The sequence below is a fragment of the Octopus bimaculoides genome, chromosome 4 (assembly GCF_001194135.2).
Source record: "Octopus bimaculoides isolate UCB-OBI-ISO-001 chromosome 4, ASM119413v2, whole genome shotgun sequence".
Classification (NCBI taxonomy): domain Eukaryota; kingdom Metazoa; phylum Mollusca; class Cephalopoda; order Octopoda; family Octopodidae; genus Octopus; species Octopus bimaculoides.
In genome coordinates, this window is record NC_068984.1 from 55612859 (window position 1) to 55620727 (window position 7869).

The window sequence follows — 7869 nt, forward strand, 5'->3', positions numbered from 1 at the left end:
ATATAAATGGGACAAGAACGCAAAACATCCAGACATTTTGGTATTTTTGATATATAAAAATAATTCTTCGTTTCTATCTGTTTTGTCATGATAACAAAACCCTTTAAGCTCATCTTGTCCAATCTGTTTGTTTTAAAATGTCCTGCAATGAGAGTTTTATTATATTTTGTAACTTCAAACATCAAACCTAAAAGTTCATTGTAAAATCTCTAATTCTGCAAGATTTGTACACTGTAACAATAGATTATGGTTAGCTTTGGATTTTCATTGAAAGTTGCTATCATTATTCTTGTAGTTATAAACTCAATATAAAGCAAAAATTCCTTATGTTTTTGGACTGGAAATCATGCCTGCTCTTCCGATAGTCGAACTGTTTTAAGATTCCCTCATCTGAACTGGATACAAGTTTTCATCCTTTTCCTAAATTATGACTTAAATCGCAAATCAACGGAGCTCTCTTATTGAAGAAAAGACAATTTAGAATCCATATATTGTTCTTTTACTTTAATTCCCTACAGCAATAATAAATTGAAATAATTGGATGTCTGTATGAAATGTCTACACAGAACCCAAAGTTCTCACTCTTTTAGCTTGAACGCAGATGTCAACTATGCCCATAAATTATAACTGAACTCGAGGCATATTGAATTGTACTCTATGCTAGACATAGTTTCATATTTGAAACAGGGCTAGCAGTCTTTGAGGGGATGGGTAATTCGATTACATCGACCCCAATACTTGACAGGTATTTATTTTGTCGGCCTGAAAAGGAGGAAAGGCAAAGTCGACCTTGGTAGAATTTGAGCGCTAAGCATTTTTTCGGCGTGCTAACAATTCTGCAAGCTCACCACCTTATTCTATGCTAATAACAAAATGTACATTCGCTTTCTTTCCCACTCGTTCGCAATTTAACTACAAATTTTTAACTGTTGACTTTTAAATCTACTACTGAACACTATATCAGTCTTCATACTAATTATATCTTTCGAGAGTGAGAGGCGCTTAATGACCAGGCTCGTTGTGGCTTATAGTCTTACAGGTTACATACGTTGACCCGCTCACAGTGACGCTATTGAGTGTTGTTTTACAGATGTTAAGTGTACAAGGGAAAACGTTCTGTCATTTGCCATTTATACCGTACTAATATTGCCATAGAGCCCATGATATGTGGGCACTGGCCATAGAAACATTGTAGTATAAGTATAGGAATGTGTAATGTTTTGATGCAGACATCTGCAAATCAGAATTATAGAGTATTGCTTCAATTTTCTATACGAAAAAATCGAATACCCTAGAAGTTGAAATAAACTAACGGCAATATTTATCTAGGACTCTGCGATAAAGTTAATTGTAGTAATCTTAGAGAACTTCATTGAGAACTTTATTACTACACCTATGACCATATGTGTGCGAAAGGAAAAATGATTAGAGTTAATACATATGTCATGTAATATATGATCTGTTATATCAACATATGCTATGAGATAGCTGATGTTTAACTTTGTTAATTTATAAAAGACATGAATCTGAAAATGATTATATACTGAAAAAAGCATAACACTTACAATTGAACAGCATTTTAGGTGTTGACAGGCATCATTCCAGATGTATGATGCAGGCAAATAAGAAAAAAAACAAGTATTTTTTAACATATTGTGTTAGTTGTGATTATAGAGTATTAAATTAATGTGTGGTATTACGTAGTATAAAAACAATATTGAATCTGCTAAAATAGCATAGCACAGTTTATATATAAAACGTCATCTGTCTTTTAAATGCAAACTACAAAAACGATATACTGTGTACTATCCATCAGTATTTCTTTAGCATATCACAAAAACAAATATATTTTCAGATATTTACAGATGTACTGTGAAATATTTTCGGTGAGTTTTTCGCAAGGTTAAAAAGAAGACCACAAGTGAGGTGGCATTCGTTTATGACTTTGTTTCTGTGAATGAAATTTTAAAAATTAAAGGTCATGGTTCTCTATGAAAATAATTAATCATAATATTTTTCAAACTAAAATATTCATAACGTGTCAATAACTAAGTGTGGTGTTGCTTCTTTTTTAGACGTGAACATTAATATACTTGGACCAATATACTATCTCTTGATTCAAATTATGCCAAATACATTTATAGCTGAAAAAACACGATGAGACACGTAGTAACACATTACGTCTGCAGGAACCTTTCGCGCTAGAAAATATTGGAATACATCTATTACTATAATAGATGTATTGGAATACATCTATTACTTTGCTTAGCTATAAGCTGGCTGTCATCAGTAGTGTCCAGCTTAGCTACGTGCACACATCATCGAAAATGATGTGAAGAGCAAACGTTGCCAGTATTTAGAAGAAAAACAAGCCGGTTTTCTGGGATTTTTGCTTGCTTTTTGTTTTGTTTTGTTTTTTGCTTCTTTTTTTAGGTCTAGTAGACCTAAAATGATTTGTAGCAAGACAAAACAAAAACGGCCAGAACGGAAGCAATATATTTAAGTGGAACATTACTAAATAATTCAAAGCGGCAATAACTGTTGTATTTACATGGATTGTTGTTTCTGTAGATATTGCTACTATTTCTGCTGCTTTAGCGGCAATGCTTTGATGGTGGTTATTAGAGTTAATGCGTTTTTGTATTTACAAGCATGTGTTGTGGAGCTAGCTTTGACATACCAATATAGCAATAGTAGAGCCAACGGGTTGAAAAGTTAGCTTTTACGATGTCACTCAATCTACTCGAAATAGTAACCAATTGTTCTTTCTCAAATGACACTCTACCATCTTAAAACCAAAGACGCATTGGATAATTTAGTCTTTAATATATAAAACTAGCAGAGATACCCGGCGTTACTCGGGATTAAAATGGTATAGTTTGTATATATATTAGAGTTATGTTGAAACAGGGGATACGGAAAAGTGTAGCATTAACAACAAAACATTTGTGAAGTAAATGATGAGCTGATTCAAATAAGCGGCATGTCATGCCTGTTTGGAGTATTCTAGACCCTAACATGTCATGGAAAATGGGGGTGGGGATTATGTGATTTTTGAACGCACCGAAAAGCTGCGTCAAGCATGAGCCATCGTCTGAAGTTTTTACGCCACTTTCGAGTTTGTTGTCCTATATCACTCATGAAATAAATTTGGAGGAAGTGTAGTTGTTGATTTGTGGGTGACAGGAAAGCAATGAAGTGACAGACTTGGCCTTGAACTTTGAACGTTGGCGTAAATCCATGTTCAACCATCCCCTTAGATGCACCAAACGATGTCATTTGAAATGTAGAGTTGTATTATCTGATACTGTTCAGAAAATTCTTTGACTAAACGAAAGTGCTTTCCAGAAGTGGTTGAGAAGGAGCTGGTAGTGCTGGCAATCTTACCGGCTGAGCAGCGCAAGGAGTCGTATGGGGTGGGGGAAAGGGTCGTATAGAGGCAACGGCTAAACTTTGACCACACCCCACTCCAGATCCTTCTCCGACTAATGATAAACCTTCATGCCAAATTTAGTGCATATTGATCCAGCGGTCTCACCGTGCACACAGAGGATTTTATATATACGTAGATACATATATATATATATTTATGTACATACATATATATATGGTGGTTGTCTACTCCTTATGCAGAGTTTGACCACCTCTTGTACCTACACTTTAGCACCATCATGGCATCTGATGTGGCCTTTTTAAACCAGACAATGTTCTGAAAAGACACCCACATAGATTACACCTCCAATCTGGACCTCCAAGAGCTGCAGATAAGTTCTGCTCTTTGTGGATCTTAAAATGTCTTTTGAGGCCTCCGTTGGATTTGCAAACCTTCTGGCATACACTGCATTCAAAAGTGTGCACAGACTTATAGTCATAATAGTTGGTGGAGGTTTGTTTTCCATGCGTTCGTAGATGAGATTTGAGCCCAGCAAAAGACAGGCATGGTCTGTCAGACTGTGCACACAAAAAGGTCATTATCATTCACCTTCTCGATCGTTACATTCTTCCTTAAATCTCCTTTGAGTCTTACTTGTGTTATCCTGGCCTCTTCAAATGCTTTCACTCCACTCCACATCTTTGTGCGCCATCTAATTCGATCCGAAGCAAGGGTTTCTATATCTTCTGGAACCATTTCCAGTGACTTCATACTACTCCTTATGCCGTCCTTAAACCTCTTTTTTTTTTTTAGGTTTACGCCGATAGCGTTTCCCCTCTATTAGCTCACCATAAAACAGCTGTTTCGGCACGCGTTCATCTGGCATTCGAACAATATGGCCACACCGTCTCAATTGGTTCCTCAAAATCATAGCTTTGAGGTGATGCCTGCAGATGCAAGGACATCAGTGTTTGGATTAAAAGAACTCCATTTAATTTTTAAAATGCGATGAAGGCATTTTTGGTGGAATTGTTCTAACAATTTAAAATGCCTTTCATAACAAGTCCTAGTTTCACAGGAATACAACGGGGATGATAAGACATATAATTTGTAAAGAGCCAGTTTTGTATTCTTATTTATATGTCGCTGGCACCTAAGACGTGACTCCAAGCCACCAAAGGCTTTTGCTGCCCTTTGAATTCGTAGCTGTATCTCTGTATCAAGATTTTCATAATTTTGAACAGAGCTGCCAAGGTAGACGAACGAATCGACAAAACTTTTAGCGCGGTTGCAAACAGCACCACACGCAGGTTGATGCATTACAATTTTTTTTTTTTTTTTTTTTTCAAGTTGATGGTCAAGCCAAAATCATCACAAGCCGAGTCAAAATGCAGATACAAGAAATTGCAGACCTGTTTCAGAATGACTGACAAGATCGCAATCGTCAGCGTACAAAAGATACCTCATGAGTGAAGTAAAAACAGTTTTGAATTTCAGTCTGGTCAGGTTAAAAACATTCCCTGTTGTTCGATATTTTATGTAAATACCCTCCTAAGAGTTATGAAAAGCTTGTGAAAACACAACAACAAAATATATTGCAAAGAGAGTGGGTGCATCAGGGTAATTTGCTTTTCATTGATACCTGCTACATTTAAATTACGTATATGTGTACATACATAGACAGAAAGAAAGAAAGAAAGAAAGAAAGAAAGAAAGATAGAAAGAAAGAAAGAAAGAAAGAAAGAAACTAATCGTGCTGAATACAGCGTGTATTAGAAAACCTAAGAAATAAAATTAACTGCTTCAACTACGTATTCTAAATCTTTCATAGTAATATCAGAAACACATGTGATTAGATCTAATTCTCTTAGTTCTCGGGAAAATGAATGAAATAGTTCCGAAATCCCTCGTAATTTCTTGACTTCTCACGAATATCTCTGTTCAGAAGAGTAATATAGCCAATTGCTTTTTAAAAGAAGACACAAGCTAAAACTTACCTGTAATAGCAAGACGTAACTGCATATCGCATGATCGTCGAGGGTAGTATGAATCCCAAGATCAATTTCTAGTTATTAGAGCACTCATTCTCAGCCTTTCAAAACATTATACGTCACGCACACGCATATACACAGACACGCACACACATACACACACACACACACACTCGCACACACACACACACACACACACGCACACACACACAGATATACACACATGTGTATGTATATGTATGTGTATCGCTGATTCTGATAGCACCGGCTTTTACTTCTTCACTAGGTATCAGCTATGCTTCACAGAAAATAGTAGCTGAGTTCATCTGACTTCATTTGCATAAAAATGCAGGTGTCGTCAACGTGTATTAATTAACAACTGCACTATTCAGCCATTTTTTAATATAGATACAAGGAAAATTTTCGAATGTGTGATTTTAGGAAACACATTTTTTAGCCTCACTGACGGCAATGTGGTAAAGTCATGTTTTTTTCTCTATGGTCCTTCAAATACAGGATTCTGTCTGATTAGCTTCAATGCTTTCTGGTTTCATGAGAGCTTGATTGTTTATTTTAACGACCTCATTCGCTTTAAAATGAGGATGAATTCTAAAAGAAGTAATGTGTATGCTGACATCCACACACAATTATTCTTATGTTATGGTTATATAAACCAGTATCTATCTATTTATCTATCAACCTATTTATCTATCTATTTATCTGTATATCTATCTATCTATCTATCCATCTATCTATCTATCTACATATCTATCTATTTATCTACATTTAGCCAAATAGCTTTCTATCTATCAGTATAATCACACATCTAGCTATCTATATAAATCTACATGCACATCTGTGTGTGTATATGTACATAGATTATAACATATGCGTGCTCGGTTGTGTTTGTGTGTGTGTGTGTGTGTGTGTGTGTGTGTGTGTATGTGTGTGTGTGTGCATGTGTGTGTGTGTGCGTGTGTGTGTGTGTATGTGCGTGACTACCACTGGGTTAGGGCAATTCTCTGTTTACAAGAGTAGTTTTACTTTCTTTTTAATCACAATTCTGGCATCCGCAGCTAAATTTATTAAATGTCAATTGTGTTGCATTGTGCATACAAATTGTATTGAGGACACATTTAAATGTAATATAGCTAGTTGCTTTCAAAAGAAAGGACTTCTTTGCTACAGAGCTGTCACTCGTAATAACAACAGTATAGACCCACACTATCTACTTTACTATGTGAGACGTGTTCCTGTTGTTTTTATAAATAAATGTATAGTAAAAACAGATTCACTTATCCGCTGTCGGCCATTTTATATACACAGGAAAGTTTAATGTTTATTGAATACGGAATAAATCCTCTCGCTCTTTCTCGCTTGCCTTTCTCTCGTCGCTCCGTCTACTTCTTCCTTCTCCCTTTCACTCTCTCTCACTCCCCTCTCTCACAATATATATATATATATATATATATTTAGAGAGAGAGAGAGAGAGAGAGAGAGATGGAAAGAAAGAGAACAGAGAGAGAAAAAGAGAAGAGAGAGCGAAACAAAGGGAAGTGAGTGAGAAGAAAAGACAGAGATAAAATTATGCAAATAAACAGACATAACGCCTTAGGTTTGATAAACAGAATATATATACATGTGTACATGTCAATAATGAAAAGACAGACCGAAATATTTTCAGATGATTAACATTCGTGTATAAATATATGAACCCAAGGAGTTTTATCTGGATTCCGCTTTTCGTCATTGTTTACCTTGCTGACTTGGTTCTCGGTAAGGCTTTTGGAGTGTAATCTCTTGAGCGCTACAAAGTGTTTTCTATATAGAGATTCTCTCGATCTCATCTGTTATATATATACATATATATATATTTCCTTTTCTATTTCTCACTATTCCACTAATGCATGCACAGATTAAAAAGATCAAATGTTGACTCACACGGTGCTGTGCACCGTGAAAATGTACATTTTCAACACATTTGCAAGTCTACTGCAGGTTTGACAATTCATTATTTGTAAATCAACACATACAGAGACCAAAATCTATCCCTTCTCTTTCATTTCGATGTATTTTTCTTTCATTAATAGACACACGTGATTCATACACAAACACATACACATATACACATACACTCACACATATGTACATATGCATTTATATAAGTATGTATGTACAGAGGTAGTAGAGGACGCGTAGCCAGGTGTTTCGGAGTGCTGCGCTCACTGTCAAGAGAACATGGGTTCGATTACCGCAGCGGGCGGTGAATTGTTCTTGAGTTGTTCTTGAACAAACACTTCATGCCACGCTGCTCTACGATCACATCGACATCTGACATGTAACAAACCGTACGGTTGTACGGGTAACGTCGATTTCACGGAGGGAGTGAGCTAATGTACAGCAGAAACGCTTGATCAGTGTGTGTAGGTTTTTCAGCATGAAATTGCAGAAATGCCTTTCTTGAACTAATTGAGACTACCACTAATATATATATATATATATATA